This window comes from Crinia signifera, chromosome 6 (genome assembly GCF_055691185.1).
Source record: "Crinia signifera chromosome 6, ASM5569118v1, whole genome shotgun sequence".
Taxonomy (NCBI): domain Eukaryota; kingdom Metazoa; phylum Chordata; class Amphibia; order Anura; family Myobatrachidae; genus Crinia; species Crinia signifera.
This window is the reverse complement of record NC_139222.1, coordinates 24,827,905-24,852,867: the sequence shown is the minus strand read 5'-3', so window position 1 is coordinate 24,852,867 and position 24,963 is coordinate 24,827,905. Positions and strand designations below refer to the sequence as shown.

The following is a 24,963-nucleotide window of genomic DNA, read 5'->3' as shown; positions in this document are numbered from 1 at the left end:
GCGGCGGCTCCCTCGACACACCAGCGTGTAGTTGGGGAGACGGTGGAGCGAGAGCGGCGGGCCCGGTCTTGTGCGAAGGTGCATTGGAGCCCCTAAAGCTGGGGGAAAGCGGATGTGGCAAGCAATGACCGCAGCATATCAGCGGCGTGTCTGTATACCGCTGGTCCCGGGTAGCACGCATTAACTGGATGCGAGGGAGCACAAGGAGGATGCCAGGAAGCCAATATAAGGAGAATGCCACGCAGCTTCAGTGGCACCCAAGTGTGTGCAGTGGGGGTGAGTTGGACGGTTTTATACACATTTTTTAACAAAAGAGCCTGTTTTTCTTGGAGTTAACCAGGTGTATATAAGCAGCAGGGGAGTGAGGTGGTGGAACTGCTTGGCATAACACATTAGTGTGACTCGTGCAGTGGTCTATTTCAGAAGCAGGGACCATCTGCTGTATAAGTACTGTGCAATATCGGTGACTCTGAACTGCCCAGTAGGGCATTTGTGTCAAAGTGTAAAATACAGCATAGGTATAAATAAAAAAACTCTGCCGGGCAATAACAAAATATCTGGCCTAGGCAATTTTTCTCTGCCAATATGGGTAAAACCGGCACTGCGGCAGCAGCACACCTGGAAAAATATGCCAGATCCCAGACAGGAAATACATCTCAAACCACGCTCACTACCCCCCAAACCACCCCTCAAAAGGGCCGAACCCCACTGCCAGCCCCAGACACCACGCTACAACAGATTCTGGATGCTATTAGCAACAGTGAGACGCGATTGTTGGAAAAAATAAATAATGTGCAAATGGATATAATCCAGAGAAAGCAAGATGTGAAAGATATGAAAGACAGGATGAAAGAAGCTGAGAGTCGTGTCTCTAAGCTGGAAGATTCTAATAACAAATTACTAAATGGCGGGCCAAATCCATGAAATGAAATACAAGCTATCGGACGTTGAAGGCAGGCTGCGTCGTAACAATATTAGACTCGTGGGGCTTCCAGAAAGAGCAGAAGGGAGTGATGCAGTAAAATTTGTGGAGCGACTAATAAGTGACAATTACAACATGGCATCATTCTCTGCGCAACTTGCCAACGAAAGGGCGCATAGAGTACCAGCCAAGCCCCCTCAACCAGGAGCACCTCCACGCACCCTGATCTTAAAAATGCTTAACATCCAAGATAGGGACACAGTTTTAAGTCTTGCATGTGCAAAAGGCCCGTTGGAGTACGAAGGGACTAAAATATCAGCATTCCCTGACTTTTCATTAGAGGTCCAAACAAGCAGGACTAAGTTTGCAGATATAAAAAAGCGCTTGAGAGAACTTGACTTAAAATATTTTATGTTGTTTCCAGCAAAATTGAAGATCATAATGGAGGGGGAATCCCAAAGAAGCGGGAGAATGGTTAGATAAAAGGGCCCCATCAACATGCCAGCTAGCTCCTTAATATAAGGAATCTTTTGATCTATAGGAGTTCATAAATGCCGGGGGGGAGAGGGGGAGGAACTGCCTTATTATGTTACCGTGGCTTTGGGATTGTTAGCCTCTGAAACATTAGATTTTTTTTCTTTCTATTTTGTTCGGGGGGGAGGTGAATATTAAGTATGCCAAGGGAGGGGTGGCATATAGGGAGGGGGTGGGGGGTAAATGTGGTGTTGTCTGTGTAATATTTTTGAAGAAGACAGGGGGGTGCCAGGATGTGATAAACAGCATGTTGGTTCCTGCAGGGATTAAAGGGGGAGCATGGTGTGCATTAGAAATATGTATTTAATAAACAAATGGTCCGTATGTTAACATGGAATACTAGAGCCTGGCCAAGGCTTGCCTGGCATCATCGAAAGCAAGTCATTGAAAGCAAGCATTGAGTTAGAACTGGAATGAAGTTTTAAAACTATCTCTCATCTCCTCTGTACAGGTACATGAATGCCATTTTCCAAAACCTGATGCTTTTCATTTAAAAGAACAGTCTGCAATGGGAATGTGTTTTGTTACTGGGAGACTACAACATCCCCCACCTTTAATCAGATAAGCTGAGCAATGTGTGCAAACACCAACCCCTGCCCCTGTACCAGCTGACCCAAACTTTCCTTTAAAATGGGACATTTGGAGAAGCCTGGCCAAGGCTTGCCTGGCATCATCGAAAGCAAGTCATTGAAAGCAAGCAATGAGTTAGAACTGGAATGAAGTTTTAAAACCATCCCTCATCTCCTCTGTGCAGGTACATGAATGCCATTTTCCAAAACCTGATGCTTTTCATTTAAAATAACGAAGCAATGAGTTAGAACTGGAGTTTGGACTGGATTTGGACATAAACCGAAACACTGCCATGTTTTATTTTTGCTTTTCCCAAGATACCATCTATCTCAGCCTCTTAGGAAAGCTATGTATTACTCTTTGTTTTACTGTTTCTTTACCATCATCATATACCTCTGCCCCCACTGTATGCAAAGCCTGTATGCTGTACATTCGCTGGTTGCACACCCCGCCAGCAACAAGCTGGCAGGGTGTGCCAGCTTTGGAAGAAAAGTGCTACATAAATACAAATATTTTTACTGCTGCCTCTGAGCAGCATGATCAAGATGGCGCCGCTGATGGCTGCCTAGGAGCTGTGCAGCTCAGCCAAATATGTTCCCTGTGTGACAACTGTACTGTCTCTGCTTGTATTGTTACCTACCTGGCTGTTTCGGCGACCAGTGGCGCCGCTGATGGCTGCCTAGGCGCTGTGCACCTCGGTGGGTATGTGTTCCCCACATGTAATGTTTTATTGTAATGTATGTAATGCCTTCTCCCCCTGCCCCCCCCCCCCCTTCATCCCTGCTTGATGCTGCACTGTAAATCCACAAAAAATTCCTAGTGTGCGCAAGCATACATGGCCAATAAAGTTGATTCTATTCTATTCTAGAGGTATGAACAATAAAATAAAGTGCTCCTTGGTCATGCGTCAGATTAGACAAAGCAGCGTAGATATAGCGTGTCAACAGAAACTCACCTGACAGGAGTTAAACTACAGGTACTTAATATAGCCTGGGTGAGTCACGTATACCATGCTCCCTTTACATCCTCTGCACGGGGTATCTCAATTTTAATTTACAAAAACAGTAGCCTTTATATGCAATAGAGTCAAGGTTGACCCAGGAGGTCGGTATATATTTTCTGGATTGTGCTATTAATACTTAACATATGCAATTGCTTACAGTCTATATCCCACCCCCTTTTGCCTTCGATGTGTTGGTCAAAGCCGCTGATTTTGTGGCACTTTTGCCGGAGGTTTCAGCAGTATGTATGGGGGATTTTAATAATGTGCTAGACCCTAAATTAGATAGATGGGTAATAGTATCGATAGTAGTTCCAGAAACTTTGGAAACTTTATTAATGATCTGGGATGGGTGGACCCATGAAGAGCTAAAAATCCAGATTTGACACAATTCTCGTGTTCTTCTGCATCTTACATGGCTTTTTCCAGAATAGATATGGTTTTGATCTCTAGAGAACTGCTGCCATATGTGCTAGAAGTAGGATATAAAACTAGGGGCATTTCAGACCACTCCCCTCTGCAAATAGAGTTAGAAGATTTTACTGACAAAGGATCCTCTTTGGAAATTCAACGCTACATGGCTAACTAGAATTGAGGCCATGGGAGGGTTAATTGCACAATGGGGTGAGTTTTGGGACGTAAATAAAGGTTAGGCATCAGATATGATAACATGGGATGCCTTTAAAGCATATTTAAGAGGTACCCTAAAGAAAAGAACAGGAGAAATCAAGAGCAAGTAGATTTAAATTATGGATCTTGAAAAAGCATGCAATGAATGCGAAGTTAGATACCTGTCCGATGATACCCCCAGCGTCGTAACTATAGCACTGCAGCCCCCGCGGTCGCAAGGGGGGCGCTGTGCATGTGGGGGAGCCGGGGGGCTTCGGTGCAATAGTAATGCCCACATCCCCCGCAGGCCTACCTGTCTGCGCGTCCCGGCTCCCCTCCTGACTTCAATCGATTCTATGGAGACGGACCACGATAAAATGGCCGCCCCATAAAGCAGATAGTTCTCTGACCATTTTATCGTGGTCCGTCTGCATAGAATTAATTGAAGCCAGGAGGGGAGCCAGGACGCGCAGACAGGTAAGCCTGCGGTGATGGGGGAGGCACGGGCGTCCGGGGGAGGGAGGCGCCCCCCCATTAATGGCAGGGGGCTCCCCAAACCAAGCTACGCCACTGGATACCCCTGAAACAAAAACAGCTTGGGATTCTGCCAGAGAAAAGTGGCTTGATTATATAAAAACTGAAAATATAAAATGTATGAAATATAATTCACAGAGGCTATATGCTAATTCTGATAAAGCAGGCAGCTATTTAGCATATTTGGCCCATGTAGATAACCACACAAACTCCATCCATAAGATCCTTGATAAGAATGGGGTAATGCAATATAAAACAGGAGATATAGGTGCAGTATTTAAAGATTTCTTTAATACACTGTATACATCAAACTCTTACTTTTAAGTAACATTAAGCTGCCAACGCTGCAGGAGGAGGATAGAGGTGACCTAGAAGCCCCCATAAAACTATAAGAGGCCCTTATTAAAGCACTGCCGGGGGGAGGGGGGGGGTAAGACCCTGGGCCTAGACAGTATACCCATTGATGTTTATAAAAAATGTGGCGTTTTTTGCTCCCTTGTTGTTGGAGTTAAGTACAGGGGAATAGGACGGTAGTTCTCACGAGATTCCTCTTAATCAACAGCAGCCGGAGACTGTCAGCCCTATTCAGCGGCAGCCGCCGGATCGTGGGACGGCTGCAGCAGGACAATTTGTAAGATTATTTTTTACATATGGCCCCCAAAAGATTTTTTCCCCATACAAACGGCCCTTGGCACAAAAAAAGGTTCCCCACCCATGCATTAGGAGACTGTCTTTATTTATATGAGTCCTATTGATGAAAAAATAGAAAGGATACCTTGTTTATACCTAAATAGGCTTCACAATATTGGGCAATTGCCTTAATGGAGTTTAACAAGGAAGATTTATTACCACATACAATTTATATAGTAATTTATACATTTGTGTCCAATCACACTGTACTGCTGGCAAGGTGCCCAGACAGTTATAAAGAGCAACAATTGTTTGATGGTGTGGAATTTGTTATATATTTTGAAAGAGCACTGATGACCTCTGCTGGTGGTTGTATGGAAGATGCTGAATACATTTTTGGACCAGAGTCTCAATTTGTGTCAATCTATAGTGGTGCCTGTTGACACAGTGCCCAGAATTGTGTAGAACAACTGTGTGGTTATTGCGCAGTGTCAGATTTTTTTCTATATTATGTATCCTTAAAGAACACTATTGACTCTGCTGGTATTTACCTTATATGACACTAGTGCACACTTATAGATGACCCCCAGTTATTAAATGTTTATCATTATCAATGCCTCTATCGTGGCCGGGTACTCGGCTGTCCTTCTAATATACACTTATTTGCGTCATGTGTATGGGACTGATAAAGTGGAGGCACTGTGAGAACAATGGTCCTACTATTTCTCAAACAATAAATATGACAATGACATTCCTCTAGCCTGCATTACAACTTCCTACTCCCTGTCTAACATGGGTTAGGACACGTGTTTCGCATGTTTAGCTTCCTCAAGCTAGCCAAACGATTGTATCCACGTTTGAACCTATATTCCTATGTCCAGCCAATTGCTGGATCGTTTCAGGTCATGTGGTCTTTTGTAGCCAATTGTATGGCTTATTGAGGGAACTTCCGCCCTTCCCCAGGCGGGTGTATACTGCTGCTCCCTGTGACGTCAAGCCGCTGGTCACGGGACCGCGGCGTCAGGTCACGTGATTGGTCACATGCACGGCTTACACCAATCCCGAGCGGCAGGACTTCGGCCCGGGTGACTGTGTATTTGATATTATACCACAGAACCTGTATGTCTTATAAGTTAGTGTTTTTACACATTAAATTTGTACATTTGCCTGTATTTAACGTACTTGGAATTAATAGTATACAGCGTGTGGCCCAGTCTCTTCCTGCAGTTCTGTGGTTAGAAGGTAGAACCTGTTGCTTACACTTAGTTGTAGTTTTCAGTTATATTCCAAGCAGAATTTGTGATGTGCCCTGTATCATGTATATTTTATGCTGGATATGATCTCTGTTCTAGGATGAGGAGTATATAATAATCCATATATACATAATGTAATGTACCAGTAGGTTATCCTTTAATATTGGATCCCTATTGGTAAGTGATTAGTGCTCTTGTGAACATGCTCAAACTTGGTGAAATTTAATACAAAAATGTGTGAAAAATAATCAAATAAACGTGAGAGGATATAATAAATTAGTGTGTCCCTACAATATAGGGTTATGAAATTGTGGTGAGTATACTAGGAGTAACTGGTGACAGGGGGTGTAAATTGCTTAATATGTGCCCTTGTGAGGGAAGTGATCTTAAATAAATGTGTGTGTGATTATTGGGTGAAATTAAGTAATAATTGTGCAATATTAGACAGGATTTTATTCTTTGGTGGAAGATATGTTTGCAGTACCAATTACTGTGGGGGTGTGTGTGCTTTTGTGATGAGATATTGTGTTATTGAATATCCTCTGTGGATGTATTATTTTAGCCCATCTCAAGGTATAGTGATGATTTTAGGGGGTCGTATCCCCTGCTGGATTCTACTGCGCTGCTGATTTGGTCTGGTAAGTAAATTGGTAAAAGGGGGTTTCTGGTAAGTATGTTACACTTAATTAAGTAGTTATTGTATTCATAGGTGAAATACATTTCCTATGATGAATTTATTCCTCTGGTAACTGAACTGTACATGTTGGGGGTTCTTGACGCAAAATGGTTGAATGCAGTGATTCTTTTATGAACATCATAAGAAAGGTAAATAACTGTTGTATTCATTTAAGCCTCGGGGTTGTAGGCAATACATCAGGAGGATCATCTTGGTTTCATTTTTCAGGAGTTCGGCATCCAAGTCTCCTCTGATTCCAAGTTGGATGTGCCTCATGCCAAACACTTTTAAGCCCCTTGGATCGTTGAGATTTCTTTAAGTGCTCTTTTTTCTCCATCATTGATGTTACTTAATTTCCGTTGTTGTTTGGCTAAAAATTTGTCTAGATCTTGTGAGACCAGAGTTTGATAGACCTGGTTCTGTGGACAGATTTTTGCGTCTGGTAGAAATTTTTCTTTATTTTTGATCTGTCAAATGGTTCCGGTGTTGGGAGACATGTGCCATGTTCTATTGATGACGGAGGATATGTCTCATTTCCGGATGCTAGATCCTGTAGTATTTCTAGTATGGGCTGGTCATCCTCTTCTAACACCTCCTGATTATAGGAGTCGGGAGGGTTGTTCATATGACTCGAAATACCAGATGATCTAGTGGTGTCATCTCTATTTTGTGTTTTTTTGAGGAGAGAATTTTTTTAGGAGGATTTTCCTTGTGAAAAGATTGAGGTCTTTTTCTAGGTCAAATCTGTCTACTTGTGAGGATGGCGAGAAGGATAAACTTAGTTTTATGATGGATTCTTGGTTTGTGGGGAGTTCTCTACTGGTTAAATTGATAATCTTCAAGAGGGTGGAGATTGCGGTTGTTTTTGTGGAGTTTGGATGTATCATTCCTTGAAACGTCTCCTCTCTCTGGGTTCCTCTCTCCAATCCAGTTATTCCCGTTTTCTTCTTTCCCCCCCTGATCTTTCTCCAGGTTCTCTGCCTGGTTTGCGGCCTGTCTCTAAAAAAATTTAACCGGGAGAATCTGTTATCAATTGTTTCATTGTCTGAAGAATCAGGTTCTGAGGTTGTATAATTAGAGGTGTTTCCACTTCTGTTTGTGTTTTGTTGGGATCTTCCTGCTCTGATGTTCCATTTAAAGATTTTGTTATTCTGGAAGTCCATTTTATCTCGTTGGAATTTCCTCTTTTTACGTTCGATCATTTCTGTCTCATAGGTTTCAATCTCGTTCTTGTATTTGTCATATTGGTTTTGAAAATTGATCTAGTGTTTCATAGTTTTTGAGTTTTTCCCCCAAAACATTAATTTCTTGTGAAAGTTGATTTAGAATGATTTTGTCATGTTTTACCAGAATTTTTATTAAATCTTGTGAACATTGTAGTAATGTTTTCTCCCATTCTACCTTCAGATCGTGTGAAAACAGAATGGTGTACTAGTGCAGGCTTGAGAAAAAATGAATACTACTAGAACAGTATCTTTTACAATTTAAATTTTAATTCATTAGCTGTAGTTTAAATGATGGAATTCCATATATAAAAAGTTTAAGAAATTTATGGACATACAATAATCAAATCAATAATCATCACTTTATAATTCATCAGTTGTATGGGGCATATTACCAAGCTGACATCAAAAGGTCAATGGTTTCAAGTTTAGCAGGTGAAGCACCAGGTGGCAATTTGTCCCAAAGAACAGAGTCCATAGGATCCTCTGATGGGGTGAATGGTAAACCTGGATGACTTTTGAAAGTCTGGCGCTGAATAAGATTTTGTATGAAGATGAATGTCCGTATTCTTGGATCGCCCACACTGAAGGTAGAATTGAGTGTCCAAATGTTAAAAGCTTAACGCGTTTCCCTGCTTCTGCTCCTGAGCTTTGCTGCGTTATGCAAAGTCGTTCACCCCCCTCTGACGGTGCCGGGCAGGGGGAAAGCCACTCAGTGTGTATGCACTTAGCTTTCCCCCTTGCAATGATAGCAATCATCGCTGTCCATAATCTCCCAGTGTGTATGGACCTTTAGTCAGCAGCTATAGAGAGGAGGAGGGGGGGGGCTGGATGAGAGGGGGGGGGGGGGAGACTACTCTCAGATGATCCCTGTGCAGGCAACAAGGGTATCCTCACATCAATGCTCAAGTTTAATGTAGATCTGCTCATCAAAATGTTATTTTTTCTGGTATTTACAAAGTATAAATTTATTTATAAAACATTTCCCACACTGTAAGCATGGAAAAGGTTTCTCTGATGTCTAACAAGATGGCATTTATTGCTAAAACATTTCCAACATTCAGCATGAAAATGGTTTCTCACCTGTATGTACCCTCTCATGTGTAACCAGACTGGATTTTTTTGCAAAACATTTCCCACATTCAGAACATGAAAATGGTTTCTCACCTGTATGTTCCCCTCATGTTTAACAAGACTGGATTTATCGCTATAACATTTCCCACATTCAGAGCATGAAAATGGTTTCTCACCTGTATGTACCCTCTCATGTCTAGCATGATGTGATTTATGAGTAAACGATTTCCCACATTCAGAACAAGAAAATGTTTTCTCACCTGTATGTACCCTCTCATGTGTAACAAGATTGGATTTATCGCTATAACATTTCCCACATTCAGAGCATGAAAATGGTTTCTCACCTGTATGTACCCTCTCATGTATAACAAGATTATATTTCTTTGTAAAACATTTCCCACATTCAGAACATGAAAATGGTTTCTCACCTGTATGTACCCTCTCATGTATAACAAGACTGGATTTATCGCTAAAACATTTCCCACACTCAGAACATGAAAATGATATATCACCTGTATGTAGTCTTTCATGTCTAACATGATGTGATTTATGAGTAAATGATTTCCCACATTCAAAACATGAAAATGGTTTCTCACCTGTATGTACCCTCATGTGTAACAAGATTAGATTTTTTTGTATAACATTTCCCACATTCAGAACATGAAAATGGTTTCTCACCTGTATGTACGCGCTCATGTAGAACAAGATTAGATTTTTTTGTAAAACATTTCCCACATTCAGAACATGAAAATGGTTTCTCACCTGTATGTACGCGCTCATGTAGAACAAGACTGGATTTATCACTATAACATTTCCAACACTCAGAACATGAAAATGGTTTCTCACCTGTATGTACCCTCTCATGTTTAACAAGATTAGATTTTGTTTTAAGACATTTCCCACATTTAGAACATGAAAATGGTTTCTCACCTGTATATACGCGCTCATGTAGAACAAGATTAGATTTTTTTGTAAAACATTTCCCACATTCAGAACATGAAAATGGTTTCTCACCTGTATGTACGCGCTCATGTAGAACAAGACTGGATTTATCACTATAACATTTCCAACACTCAGAACATGAAAATGGTTTCTCACCTGTATGTACCCTCTCATGTTTAACAAGATTAGATTTTCTTGTAAAACATTTCCCACATTCAGAACATGAAAATGGTTTCTCACCAGTGTGAGGTCTCTGATGTAAAACAAAATCTGACTGATGTATAGAACTCTTACCAAACTCAGAACTGGATGATATTGTATCATCTTTATGGTCTGTACTGTGTATAGTAAGGTCTGAATGATCAGGAGAAGGTTCCTCATGACTAGAGGGACCAGATGAAATATCTGCACTGGGAAATGTTGGGTGTGTATTGGGGATAATGGGTTTTTCCTCTGGAGAATCTTGTCTGATGTTCTTATCTTCTAGTATATAACCTGGAGACACAATGAGATCTCCCTCCGAGGTATTCCTGCTTGTGCGCCCATCTACAGGAAACAGATGAATGACAACAGACAGAATTGTTTACTTTGAGAGACAAATGTACATGGATGTTTTATCACTTAAACTGAACATGTCTAATGCTGCGCACACACTGGCCGATATATCGCTGGTCTGTCAGCCAGTGGGTGCCAGTAATAGGTCTGTAACCAACATGAGCTCTGCAACAGAGCCGATGGCCGATATATTGGTGCATCGCGCTATGGGCCTGACTCTGTATGACCTGGTCCGAGTCCCACAGTACCCTGAGGAATCGCCGCTACGCCCCCCCCCACCCCCGATCCCCTCGCATGTGCCCAATGCTGGACAGATCATTGAAAAGATATCTCCGGGGCTCAGGGTGGCTGATCTCATATGACATCAGCCACCCGCCCCCAGCACCGAGCGTCACGCTGGAATTTACATGGGAATACCCATAAAATGCTGGGCGTTCCCATGGCCCATCACCGCCAATGCCCCCAACCGAATGGAGTACAAATTGGGCCCTATGTGTACAGGCGATCTGTCAATCTGCCATCCGCCCTTATAACCCACTGCAGGAACCGGCGGTGATTGGCAGCTAAAATGGGCGGGAGTATGTAAGCGTGCCCACCCAGTTGTGACGTCGATCACAAGGGATCAGGCAGGGAGAGCCTGGCACCTCACAGGATCAGCACTACTGATGGTGGTACGGGTCAGTTCTGTCAGCATACACACGGTGTGATATGTCTCAAAGCCGTATTTAAGGGAGAGAATTTGCCGGAGGTGTCAGAAGAACCCGACGACCAAAGGAAGCATCCTGGGAGGTGAACGTGTCCAATGCATAGAACTTAACAAGCGTATGGACAGACGACCACGTTGCAGCCTTGCATAGTTGTTCGGCAGACGCTCCGCGGCGTGCTGCCCATGATGGACCTACCGCCCTGGTGGAATGAGCTTTGATTGACAAAGGTATGGGAAGATTAGCCAGTTGGTAGGCCTGTTGAATTGCCATTCGAATCCAGCGGGCTAGTGTTTGTTTGTGCACGGGCCAGCCCTTCTTGTGGAATCCATACATCACAAAGAGAGAATCTGATTTTCTGATGGCCGCGGTACGGTCCCGATAAATGGCCAGAGCCCTGACCACATCCAACAGACGTTCATCTGAAGAAAGATCCTCAGAATTGAACGCTGGAACTACTATTTCCTGATTGATGTGGGATTTGGAGATTACTTTAGGGAGGTGAGAAGGTCTGGCCTGTAACACCGCCCTATCCAAATGGAAAATGAGAAACGGGGGTTTGCAGGAGAGGACTCACAAATCCGACACCTGTCTGGCTGATGCCATAGCTAAAAGAAATACTGTTTTAGCTGTGAGCCATTTATATTCCACTGATAGCATTGGTTCAAAAGGATAATTAGCCAGAGCCTGCAACACCAGAGACAGGTCCCATGGTGTTGTAGGAGGAACGTGGTTGGATACGTAGAACTCCTTGAATGAATGTACGTATATCTGGAAGAGATGCTATTTTTCTCTAGAACCAAACTGACAATGCCGAGATGTGGACTTTAAGGGGGGTATTCAATCTTCTGGTCACGGCAGACGAGCTTGCTCGCCTGCCGTGACCCAGTCCCGTTCTCGGTCAGCTCGACCGAGAACATGCAGGCGGGATTCAATGTCCCGCCTGCAGCGGGACGAGAAGGGGGCGTGGCCGCGAGTTGCGGCCGGGAAGTGACGAGATGCAGCCGGCAGCTCATCACTTCCCGGCTGTTCTCGGCAGAACGAGCCCGACAGCTAGAGATGTCGGGCTCATTCTGCCCGGAAACCCTGTTCAATGCTGTCGGGGAAGACAGCATTGAATAGGGCCCGTCGAGCATCTCCCCCACGGGAGATGCTCGACGGCGATTGAATATCCCCCTTAGAGAGGCTAGCCGTAAACCGATATCTAATCCCCTTTGAAGAAAGGATAGAATTCTAACCATCTTAAAAACTTTAGGGTCATACTTGCGGGATGCACACCAGAAAAAATAAGTGCGCCAGACCTGGTAATAAATCCTAGCGGATGCTGGTTTACGCGCCTGAATCACAGTCTCGATAACCTTGGCAGAAAAACCTTTGTTTTTTAGTAAGGCAGCCTCAAGTGCCATGCCGTTAAAGACAGGACTTCGGACTACAATATATTCGGTAAAATCCTTTATTAGTTTATTTTAAAATTTTATGAATAGACGTCATCACTCAATATTGATTTGTTAGAAAAATTTTATTAATTATATGTAACCTTGTGGTTATTGTCGTTGTATCAAGGATCAGCGTGGCGAAGTATAAAATAAAGTAGTAGGTATAGAAAAGAAGAATAAAGTGTAAAACATGTCTATGTAATTTGTTGCTTGATTTTTATTTGTGCAGTTTGATAATAATTCTAAATACTGCTTGTGCCCATGTGTGTCTTTATTGGTATATATTTATTATACCAATTTCTCTTTCAATGGTCCTGGTGACACAGCTCAACACTGGGATGTAGGAGGGTCCGAAGGAGCCAGGCACCTATCCTAAAGCTTTAGAGGGTAGGCTCCTCCCCTACTGCATCCCTGGACTCTTCAGTTCGTGTTAGGTGCCCACTGGAGTGGGTGCTATTCTAAAGGGCTGCAGGAGCAGCCGAAGAATTAGAGTAGTTAGGGAATTTTTATTGTTTTATTAACTTTTACCCTAGCTAGGTAGGCACAGTATGAGGATTCTCATAGTGAATCCTCACACTGCTAGCGCAGCAGGAGCTGACAGAAGCGCGTCCTGTCAGCTCACTGTGCACAGGGGAGACGCTGTCTGGTCTCCCTGTGCAGCGTTTACAGCCTCTTCTAAGAGGCTGCCTGGGCTCCGGAGTACCCTGAAACCGGCTCCACATTTAGGTGGGGATCATGGGGGACAGGCGCTCCGTGATGGCGGCGGCCATTTTATGCGGAGCTTACACGCTGAGCTCCTATATGAGAGGACAGCAGCGTTGTGACAGGCATGTTCCAAGTGATCCCCAGTCGAGGGGGAGACACTGGAACTAGGAAATCCTACCTAAGGAGCGGCTGGCTGGGGGTGGTTGGCGCCAAAAGGTCACGGACCCCGCAGCAGCAGGGACTTGTGGTCTCTTCCTTCACTCTGACTTTGGCGCCTTTCAGAACGCTTGCAGCGGAGCTGAGCTGGCTTACTGATCCTGGCAGAGTGACTTGGATTTCCTGGGCATCGCTTCCCCGCAGTTGAAACCAACAGACAGCTAAGTGACTGGGTGCATTGCCTCTGTATAAACGCTTGTACATGGTTTGCACTGTGTATACTGATAGATATACATTTATCACTTACAGTTATGCCCAAGTACATCGTGGCTGCGTTGCGCATAAAGTGCGCCATGCAAATCGTGCATGGATCGCGCCTGCTCCTTGCGCTATAGTCCCGTTATAGATCGCGTTATAACGTAACGTAATCTTGTAAATGTAACCTGCACTTACACTCATTGACCACCAGATGTCACTTTTCCCAAACAGTACAGCGCATGCGTAAAAATCTCTTCTACAAAACAGTGGCCACCACGACTTTTCACTACGGATTTTGTCCTTACTTTACGGACAGAGTGTTTGTATTTACTCGCAGAAGCAGCTACGTACGGTCATTTATGTAATTGGTACAGAAGCCATGCTAACCTTTGCTATTGCTGGATGACTACTTAAAACATTATTTTAGGTGTCTATCATTGTGCTGTACTGCGCCATGAAAACAGCGCAATCTACTGGGCATGTCTCATACTTGACTATACAGTATATTGTACACCAATGGAGCAGCTGAGATCACAGGTTTCTGTGGCCTAGCGGTTAAAGACACAGTTACTGTATACTGCTAGCAGCAATACTGGTTCGATCCACAGTGTGGTACAGGTTTTTTTTTTAAACGTACTACTTTTTTTTTTTCATTTTTTAATCAATAAAGTAATTTGGTGTTTTTCAAATTCCTTTTGCACAAAAAAATTAACAATGGCAGGCTGCAATTTACATGATACAGTTATTGTCGTTACATACTGTAAGTTACAAAGAACATTTTTATTTTCGCAAGAGAAAATTTTCCACTTCAGGTAAAAATCCTTAATTTAGGGAAAGAGTACTTACTTTACAGAAAGAGTTCTTGGATTAAATTCGCAGGAGGAGATATGATCAGATATACATGTCATTGGTACAGATTGCTACTGTATAAATATGGAATCCATGCTAACCTTTACTTTTTTTAAATGCACTATTTTTTTTTTTTTTTTTAAATCAATAAAGTAATTTGGTGCTTTGCAAATTCCTTTTGCACAAAAAAAAATAACAATGGCAGGCTGCAATGTACATGATACAGTTATTGTCATTACATACTGTAAGATACAGAGAACGTTTTTTTTTCTCGCAAGAGTAAATTTTCCACTTCAGGTAAAAGTCCTTAATTTAGGGAAAGAGTACTTACTTTACAGAAAGAGTTCTTGGATTAAATTCGCAGGAGGAGATATGATCAGATATACATGTCATTGGTACAGATTGCTACTGTATAAATATGGAATCCATGCTAACCTTTACTTTTTTTTTAAATGCATTATTTTTTTTTTTTTTTTTTTAAATCAATAAAGTAATTTGGTGCTTTGCAAAATCCTTTTGCACAAAAAAATTAACAATGGCAGGCTGCAATTTACATGATACAGTTATTGTCATTACATACTGTAAGTTACAAAGAACGTTTTTATTTTCGCAAGAGTAAATTTTCCACTTCATGTAAAAATCCTTAATTTAGGGAAAGTGTACTTACTTTACAGAAAGAGTTCTTGGATTAAATTCGCAGGAGGAGATATGATCAGATATACATGTCATTGGTACAGATTGCTACTGTATAAATATGGAATCCATGCTAACCTTTACTTTTTTTTTAAATGCACTATTTTTTTTTTTTTTTTTTTTTAAATCAATAAAGTAATTTGGTGCTTTGCGAATTCCTTTTGCACAAAAAAAATAACAATGGCAGGCTGCAATGTACATGATACAGTTATTGTCGTTACATACTGTAAGATACAGAGAACGTTTTTTTTTCTCGCAAGAGTAAATTTTCCACTTCAGGTAAAAGTCCTTAATTTAGGGAAAGAGTACTTACTTTAAGGAAAGTTCTTGGATTAAATTTGCAGGAGGAGATATCAGTTATACATGTTGTTGGTACAGATTGCTACTGCATAAATATGGAATCCATGCTAACCTTTACTAATGCTGGAAACTTTCACATGGTATATTATTTACGGAGGTGTCTATCATTATGCTGTACTGCGCCATGAAAACAGCGCAATCTACTGGGCATGTCTCATACTTGACTATACAGTATATTGTACACCAATGGAGCAGCTGAGATCACAGGTTTCTGTGGCCTAGCGGTTAAAGACACAGTTACTGTATACTGCTAGCAGCAATACTGGTTCGATCCACAGTGTGGTACAGTTTTTTTTTTAACGTACTACTTTTTTTTTTTCATTTTTTAATCAATAAAGTAATTTGGTGTTTTGCAAATTCCTTTTGCACAAAAAAATTAACAATGGCAGGCTGCAATTTACATGATACAGTTATTGTCGTTACATACTGTAAGTTACAAAGAACATTTTTATTTTCGCAAGAGAAAATTTTCCACTTCAGGTAAAAATCCTTAATTTAGGGAAAGAGTACTTACTTTACAGAAAGAGTTCTTGGATTAAATTCGCTGGAGGAGATATGATCAGATATACATGTCATTGGTACAGATTGCTACTGTATAAATATGGAATCCATGCTAACCTTTACTTTTTTTTTAAATGCACTATTTTTTTTTTTTTAAATCAATAAAGTAATTTGGTGCTTTGCAAATTCCTTTTGCACAAAAAAAAATAACAATGGCAGGCTGCAATGTACATGATACAGTTATTGTCATTACATACTGTAAGATACAGAGAACGTTTTTTTTTCTCGCAAGAGTAAATTTTCCACTTCAGGTAAAAGTCCTTAATTTAGGGAAAGAGTACTTACTTTACAGAAAGAGTTCTTGGATTAAATTCGCAGGAGGAGATATGATCAGATATACATGTCATTGGTACAGATTGCTACTGTATAAATATGGAATCCATGCTAACCTTTACTTTTTTTAAATGCACTATTTTTTTTTTTTTTTTTTTTAAATCAATAAAGTAATTTGGTGCTTTGCAAATTCCTTTTGCACAAAAAAAAATAACAATGGCAGGCTGCAATGTACATGATACAGTTATTGTCATTACATACTGTAAGATACAGAGAACGTTTTTTTTTCTCGCAAGAGTAAATTTTCCACTTCAGGTAAAAGTCCTTAATTTAGGGAAAGAGTACTTACTTTACAGAAAGAGTTCTTGGATTAAATTCGCAGGAGGAGATATGATCAGATATACATGTCATTGGTACAGATTGCTACTGTATAAATATGGAATCCATGCTAACCTTTACTTTTTTTTTAAATGCATTATTTTTTTTTTTTTTTTTAAATCAATAAAGTAATTTGGTGCTTTGCAAAATCCTTTTGCACAAAAAAATTAACAATGGCAGGCTGCAATTTACATGATACAGTTATTGTCATTACATACTGTAAGTTACAAAGAACGTTTTTATCTTCACAAGAGTAAATTTTCCACTTCATGTAAAAATCCTTAATTTAGGGAAAGTGTACTTACTTTACAGAAAGAGTTCTTGGATTAAATTCGCAGGAGGAGATATGATCAGATACACATGTCATTGGTACAGATTGCTACTGTATAAATATGGAATCCATGCTAACCTTTACTTTTTTTTTAAATGCACTTTTTTTTTTTTTTTTTTTTTAAATCAATAAAGTAATTTGGTGCTTTGCAAATTCCTTTTGCACAAAAAAAAATAACAATGGCAGGCTGCAATGTACATGATACAGTTATTGTCGTTACATACTGTAAGATACAGAGAACGTTTTTTTTTCTCGCAAGAGTAAATTTTCCACTTCAGGTAAAAGTCCTTAATTTAGGGAAAGAGTACTTACTTTAAGGAAAGTTCTTGGATTAAATTTGCAGGAGGAGATATCAGTTATACATGTTGTTGGTACAGATTGCTACTGCATAAATATGTAATCCATGCTAACCTTTACTAATGCTGGAAACTTTCACATGGTATATTATTTACGGAGGTGTCTATCATTATGCTGTACTGCGCCATGAAAACAGCGCAATCTACTGGGCATGTCTCATACTTGACTATACAGTATATTGTACACCAATGGAGCAGCTGAGATCACAGGTTTCTGTGGCCTAGCGGTTAAAGACACAGTTACTGTATACTGCTAGCAGCAATACTGGTTCGATCCACAGTGTGGTACAGTTTTTTTTTTAACGTACTACTTTTTTTTTTCATTTTTTAATCAATAAAGTAATTTGGTGTTTTGCAAATTCCTTTTGCACAAAAAAATTAACAATGGCAGGCTGCAATTTACATGATACAGTTATTGTCGTTACATACTGTAAGTTACAAAGAACATTTTTATTTTCGCAAGAGAAAATTTTCCACTTCAGGTAAAAATCCTTAATTTAGGGAAAGAGTACTTACTTTACAGAAAGAGTTCTTGGATTAAATTCGCTGGAGGAGATATGATCAGATATACATGTCATTGGTACAGATTGCTACTGTATAAATATGGAATCCATGCTAACCTTTACTTTTTTTTTAAATGCACTATTTTTTTTTTTTAAATCAATAAAGTAATTTGGTGCTTTGCAAATTCCTTTTGCACAAAAAAAAATAACAATGGCAGGCTGCAATGTACATGATACAGTTATTGTCATTACATACTGTAAGATACAGAGAACGTTTTTTTTTCTCGCAAGAGTAAATTTTCCACTGCAGGTAAAAGTCCTTAATTTAGGGAAAGAGTACTTACTTTACAGAAAGAGTTCTTGGATTAAATTCGCAGGAGGAGATATGATCAGATATACATGTCATTGGTACAGATTGCTACTGTATAAATATGGAATCCATGCTAACCTTTACTTTTTTTTTTAAATGCATTATTTTTTTTATTTTTTTTTTAAATCAATAAAGTAATTTGGTGCTTTGCAAATTCCTTTTGCACAAAAAAATTAACAATGGCAGGCTGCAATGTACATGATACAGTTATTGTCATTACATACTGTAAGATACAGAGAACGTTTTTTTTTCTCGCAAGAGTAAATTTTCCACTGCAGGTAAAAGTCCTTAATTTAGGGAAAGAGTACTTACTTTACAGAAAGAGTTCTTGGATTAAATTCGCAGGAGGAGATATGATCAGATATACATGTCATTGGTACAGATTGCTACTGTATAAATATGGAATCCATGCTAACCTTTACTTTTTTTTTTAAATGCATTATTTTTTTTATTTTTTTTTTAAATCAATAAAGTAATTTGGTGCTTTGCAAATTCCTTTTGCACAAAAAAAATTAACAATGGCAGGCTGCAATTTACATGATACAGTTATTGTCATTACATACTGTAAGTTACAAAGAACGTTTTTATTTTCGCAAGAGTAAATTTTCCACTTCATGTAAAAATCCTTAATTTAGGGAAAGAGTACTTACTTTACAGAAAGAGTTCTTGGATTAAATTCCCAGGAGGAGATATGATCAGATATACATGTCATTGGTACAGATTGCTACTGTATAAATATGGAATCCATGCTAACCTTTACTTTTTTTTTAAATGCACTATTTTTTTTTTTTTTTAAATCAATAAAGTAATTTGGTGCTTTGCAAATTCCTTTTGCACAAAAAAAAATAACAATGGCAGGCTGCAATGTAAATAATACAGTTATTGTCATTACATACTGTAAGATACAGAGAACGTTTTTTTTTCTCGCAAGAGTAAATTTTCCACTTCAGGTAAAAGTCCTTAATTTAGGAAAAGAGTACTTACTTTACAGAAAGAGTTCTTGGATTAAATTCGCAGGAGGAGATATGATCAGATATACATGTCATTGGTACAGATTGCTACTGTATAAATATGGAATCCATGCTAACCTTTACTTTTTTTTTTAAATGCATTATTTTTTTTTATTTTTTTTTTAAATCAATAAAGTAATTTGGTGCTTTGCAAATTCCTTTTGCACAAAAAAAAATAACAATGGCAGGCTGCAATGTAAATGATACAGTTATTGTCATTACATACTGTAAGATACAGAGAACGTTTTTTTTTCTCGCAAGAGTAAATTTTTCACTTTAGGTAAAAGTCCTTAATTTAGGGAAAGAGTACTTACTTTACAGAAAGAGTTCTTGGATTAAATTCGCAGGAGGAGATATGATCAGATATACATGTCATTGGTACAGATTGCTACTGTATAAATATGGAATCCATGCTAACCTTTACTTTTTTTTTTAAATGCACTATTTTTTTTTTTTTTTTTAAATCAATAAAGTAATTTGGTGCTTTGCAAATTCCTTTTGCAGAAAAAAAAATAACAATGGCAGGCTGCAATGTACATGATACAGTTATTGTCGTTACATACTGTAAGATACAGAGAACGTTTTTTTTCTCGCAAGAGTAAATTTTCCACTTCAGGTAAAAGTCCTTAATTTAGGGAAAGAGTACTTACTTTAAGGAAAGTTCTTGGATTAAAATTGCAGGAGGAGATATCAGTTATACATGTTGTTGGTACAGATTGCTACTGCATAAATATGGAATCCATGCTAACCTTTACTAATGCTGGAAACTTTCACATGGTATATTATTTACGGAGGTGTCTATCATTATGCTGTACTGCGCCATGAAAACAGCGCAATCTACTGGGCATGTCTCATACTTGACTATACAGTATATTGTACACCAATGGAGCAGCTGAGATCACAGGTTTCTGTGGCCTAGCGGTTAAAGACACAGTTACTGTATACTGCTAGCAGCAATACTGGTTCGATCCACAGTGTGGTACAGGTTTTTTTTTTAAACATACTACTTTTTTTTTTTTTCATTTTTTAATCAATAAAGTAATTTGGTGTTTTGCAAATTCCTTTTGCCTTTTGCACAAAAAAATTAACAATGGCAGGTGGCCATGTACATGATACAGTTATTGTCATTACATACTGTGTTGCAAAGAATGGGGTTTTTCGCACAAGTAAATGTCCCACTTCAGGTAAAAGTCCTAACTTTAGGGAAAGAGTACGTACTTTAGGGAAAGAGTACGTACTTTAGGGAAAGAGTACGTTTTTTATCTAAAGAGTACTTGGATTAAATTCCACATCTTTTTGGTTATGCATGTCGTTGGTACAGATTGAGTTTGAAAGTCAATGCATGCTTCTGCACCTTCCCCCACGATCATTCCCATTGAGCTCACTGTTTACTGTAAACAGTATGTCTGTAGCAAAACACCTCCCCCAGCTCCTTTGTGCATAGTCACATGAGTAAGTGAAGAACTACTATCAATGTTGCAAAATGACTATGTTCACCCTATTGTGTGTTTGTCCCTGCATTGTGTACTCAATCCGGGATTGCAATTGCAGACAAAGCAGTGTCATTTTCTGAAGAGTTTTAACTTAATAAAGATACTGTATTTAGTATGCGCTATTCACATGGTACTGTATTGTTTCCATGCTACAGTAGGCACCTGCTGCCCTGTGGTACAGTTTGAAAGTCAATGCATGCTTCTGCACCATGCTTCTGCACCTTCCCCCATGATCACTTATTAGTAGAGACAGGATTATATGCCACATAAAAAGCTTGACATATGCATGCAAATATGCATGAAAAATACTTAAAATATGCATGAAAAGTGTTAAAATAAGCTACATTCAATAATAAAAAAATTAATTTTAACTTATTTATTTAAAAATCAGCATACAATTACTGTAGTTGCAAATAAACCTCCAAAAAAGGCCCACAGCATTTGCAGATGTCTAGTGCTGTTCACAGGAGTTTTTTTCTTCCTGGCTGTTACAGCAGACTGCAGCATCCAAAGCTTTTCTTGCATCAATATATGGACCCTCATCTCCAGCTGTCACGGTTAAAGGTTCTGATGGGGCCGTGTGGTGATCAGGGACTGGAGACGAGGCAGCAGCAGTAGGGTTAAAACGAGCGGGTTTAATAAAAGATTTCATACAGGGACTCAAATACTTCTTTGAGGAAAAGACAGGCAAAATAATAATAAATAACAAGGATGAATGTCCAGATAAAAATGATGAGGAATATCCAGATAACAATGAGGAGGAATATCCAGATAACAATGAGGAGGAATGTCCAGATAACAATGATGAGAAATGTCCTGATAAAGAAGTGGGAAGATGGCAACAATAGTGGATCCGGTGACTGAAAGAATTATGAGGAATGGCTGACCTGAGGATGCTGGAGACGAAGTGCATGGCACAGAAGACTTTTTGCACTGACACTGAGCTACCAAGGCAGATCCCCTTTATGCAAAGAGGGCGGCTGCCATTGGCTGTCACAGTGAAACAGGTGAGAATACCTGACCTGGCCCAATCCCCTGTTTGCCCTCAAGCAAGATGGCGGCGCTGGCCTCCCGGCATCTATAGCCTTAGAGCGGGACCATGCTGCAGATTCCCATGTTGCCTTCAAACACTGCCAGACCTCAGCCTGCCGCCTCACCTGACATGGTGGCCTACACACGCCAGCCGGCGGCGGACACGGGCGGGTGAGTACAGTACCCGCCGTGTACCACCGTGTCGGCGTGTGACAGTACCCCCCTCTTTTCGGGTAACCTCAGGATGCTTGTGCTTCTTATGGGAATTCTTCAGAAAAAAGCCTTTAACGTGATTTGGAGTGTGTAAATCAGCCTTATCTACCCAAGAATTCTCCTCTGGTCCGAAAACAGCCCACTCCACCAGAAATTGATGCCGGGAGTTGCGATAACGAGAGTCTATGATTCGTTTGACTTCAAACTCTGCATCTTTCTCTGTATTGACTTTTGAGGGTCTGGGTACTTTCCTTTGGATGATGCTCAATTATAAAGGTTTAAGAAGAGATACGTGGAAGGAATTGGATATCTTCATGGAAGATGGAAGTTGCAATCTGTAAGCCACCGGATTGATTACTTGAGTGATGGGAAATGGCCCAATAAAGTGTTTGGCAAATTTCATGGAGGGTACACGAAGACGAAGATTGCGGGTGGACAGCCATACTCGATCCCCTACCTTTAATGGTGGAACCGCCTTTCTTTTCTTGTCAGCTGCCCTTTTATATCTGGAAGAAGCTTGAAGAAGAGCTTTATGGACCTCAGCCCATATTTTTGCAAAACCATGAAGAGAAGAAGCAGCTGCGGGAACCTCTGGGGACGGCAGACTTGTGAAGTCAGGGGACCGTGGATGCTTGCCATAAACTGTAAAGAAAGGTGTGGTACCTGAAGAGGAATGGTAGGAGTTATTGTGTGCATATTCTGCCCAAGGTAAAAGATCCTTCCATTCATCCTGAGAGGAGGACATGAAGAGTCAAATGAATGTCTCTAGATCTTGGTTGACACGTTCGGTTTGCCCGTTAGTCTAAGGATGGAAGGCGGTGGAGAATTTCAGTTTTACTTGAAGAGCAGCACATAGAGCTCTCCAGAATTTGGCGACAAACTGAAGACCCCGGTCGGATATAATTTCTTTTGGCAGACCATGAAGCTTGAAGATGGACGATATGAAGAGTTGAGCAAGCACAGGAGCAGAAGGCAGGGACTTTAGGGGCACAAAGTGGGCCATCTTTGAAAATCTATCGACTATCACCCAGATGACAGTATACCCGCCAGATGGCTGTAGTTCGGATATAAAGTCCATCGAGAGATGCGTCCACGGTTCCGTTGGGATGGATAGTGGTAGCAGAGCTCCAGCCAGAGGATTTCGAGAGGTCTTGTGCTGAGCACACTTGACGCATGATGACACAAAGTTTGGTACATCCTGCCGAATGGTCGGCCACCAATATGAATGCAGGAGAATTTGCAAAGTCTTTTGAATACAGGAATGTCCAGCAAAACGGGAGGCTTTTTGCGTAAATTGGGTGGCACAAAGAACTTGCCTGAAGGAGGTGTAGGATGAGGAGTGACATGAGCGAAGACTACTCGGTTCAGGATGGGCTGCTTTAGAGGTTCAGAGTCTGAACTGGCATCGAAGGAACAAGATAAAGTGTCAGCCTTGTTGTTTAAAACCCCTGGACGATACTTGATTTGGAAGTTAAATCGTGCAAAGAACATAGCCCAGCGGGCTTGTCGAGAAGTGAGACACTGGACATGACGTAAGAAAGAATCTGAAAAGACTGTAATCTGGTGATGAGCCCCCTCCAACAGGTACCGCCACGCCTCAAAGGCTAACTTAACTGCTAGCAGCTCCAATGGGGTAATTCTTTTCTGCCGGAAGAAATTTCTTGGAGAAATATGCACAAGGGTGAAGCTCTGAATCCTCTCCTTTTTGCGAAAGGACTGCCCCTACTCCTTCTGAAGAGGCATCGACCTCCAGGATGAAGGGCCTATTCACATCTGGCTGAAGAAGGATTGGGGCGGTTATAAAGGCCTGTTTTAGTTGTCAAAAGGCCTCGGAGGCCTCGGGCGGCCATTGGGCAGGATTGGCCCCCTTTCGGGTGAGTGCAGTCAGAGGTGCTGCTATGGTGGAGAAATTTCAGATGAAGTGGCGATAGTAATATGGCGGAGGCAGGGAGTTTGGAAGAGGATGCTTGTGACTCACTCAGAAGGACGGGTATGACTCGAGATAAACAAGAAGAAAAGCAGTCTTTACTCCAGGCCTTAATCTCCATAGTTAGCCACTCAACAAAGGGGTTGTGCAAGGTAAGCAACGGCATTCCCAGAACTACAGCGTGAGAGGACTGTGGAAGGACCAAAAACTCTAACCTTTCTTGGTGCAGCGCTCCAACTTGAAGATGTACTGGTACAGTCTGAGAGGTAATTTGACCACTGGAGATGTGGCTACCGTCAACGGCTGTCAGGACCAAAGGCTGCTCTAATGGCTGGAGGGGTATGGAGAGCTGTGCAGCGATATCGGCCGAAATGAAGTTTCCCGCTGTGCCTGAGTCTAGCAGAGTCTATGGTAGAGGGAGACGGCAATAACACTCCTAATCTACGGTAACCTCCCTCATGGGGATTAGAAGCGGTCGTTTCCCGGACGGAGTGGACAAGAGGCCAGGAGATGGGAGGAAGAGGCACAGTACATACAAAGATTGTCTCGACGTTGTCGGTTCTTTTCTTCGAGGGAAATGTGAGACCAGTTTATGTGCATTGGTTCTTATGTGGCAGAAGTAGTAGACAATCCACTTTTTACAGGAGTAACAGCAGGGGAGGGACGAGGACAAAGCGATCAGAACGAGCTCTCTCCAGTTGTAGCTCTTGAATCCGCAGATCAACTTTATTGCACAAGAAGATTAGATATGTCAGGGTGGAGGGTGTATCACGGGTGGCCAATCCATCCTTGAGGCGACCGGCTAGGCCATTCCAGAAAGCAGAGACGAGTGC

The 24,963-nt window shown here is 40.9% G+C and overlaps 1 pseudogene across 1 annotated transcript in view; it reads right to left on the bottom strand.

Annotated features, from left to right (window-relative positions):
- Positions 1 to 9,011: 9,011 nt before the first annotated feature.
- LOC146009550 (uncharacterized) overlaps positions 9,012 to 24,963 on the bottom strand; it is a 94,370-nt pseudogene continuing 78,418 nt past the window's right edge. The window contains exons 9-11 of the transcript XR_014444685.1: positions 9,872 to 10,237; positions 9,286 to 9,621; positions 9,012 to 9,118 (exon numbers count right to left, since the gene is read on the bottom strand). The product of XR_014444685.1 is annotated as an uncharacterized LOC146009550 (transcript). The remainder of the gene's footprint in view (positions 9,119 to 9,285; positions 9,622 to 9,871; positions 10,238 to 24,963) is intronic.